Here is a 1053-nt window from a genome sequence, read left to right on the forward strand (position 1 = left end):
ATGATGATGATGATGATGATGATGATGATGATGATGATGATGATGATGATGATGAGGATGATGATGAGGATGATGATGATTGAGGTAATGGCATCACAATGTTTGTGAGTGAGTGGACGTTTTTGTTGTTGTTGTTTTATATATTAATAAAACTTGTGAAAAAAAAAATAAAAAAAATGAAAAGATTATTTAGCCTACTAGTTTTCAAAGAAATCCGTCAAAAAATGTAGCAGAAGATCTCCGGGCAAAAAATCAAATAATGAAATGAACAAAGGGCAATAACTTTTCAAATCAAAATTCTTTTAAGGGAGACACAACTTCATATCATGATTATTATGTATACCAAGTTACAAAGAGATCGGTCGAAAAATGTCGGACAAACAAAAGTTTACGCCGGACGGACGGACGGCGCCATACCATAATACTCCCGTCAAATTTGACGGGCGTATAAAAATCTCTCGTCGCCAGAAAGCTACGTTATCGCAGCTAGATTGAACCACAGGGTTCGTTACACCTGTGTATGTCTATGTGTGGTGTGATGGTATTACCAAAACTCTTGACAACTCAAAACAATCAGATATATCGGTTATGGATTTCTCCAAAGTTGCAAAGCATTTGATAAGGTCAGCCACTCTCTTCTTACCAACAAACTCAGTCATTATGGTATAGATGATAAAACTACTTCCTGGAAACTCAAACTTCTTAAGTAATAGAACCCAATCAGTACTTGTTGAAGGCGTCACATCTGAGTATGTACCAGTTTATCCGGCGTCCCCCAGGGATCTTTACTGGGGCCTTGTTTGTTCCTATTTTATATTAATGACATGCCAATTGGTTTGAACTCCACGGTCAGATTGTTTGCGGATGATACCATCGTATATCTAGACAAACTAACCCTTTTGGAGAAAAAATGGTTAATGGCTTTCCAAGTGTTAATGTTGTGATGCAACTGAAAAGATGTATGTACTTATAATATATGAAATCATTTCATCATACATGAAGAAATGGATGATGATGATGATGATGATGATGATGTTGTTGATGATGATCAAA

The sequence above is a fragment of the Mizuhopecten yessoensis genome, unplaced genomic scaffold, assembly GCF_002113885.1.
Source record: "Mizuhopecten yessoensis strain PY_sf001 unplaced genomic scaffold, ASM211388v2 scaffold5547, whole genome shotgun sequence".
NCBI classification, from domain to species: domain Eukaryota; kingdom Metazoa; phylum Mollusca; class Bivalvia; order Pectinida; family Pectinidae; genus Mizuhopecten; species Mizuhopecten yessoensis.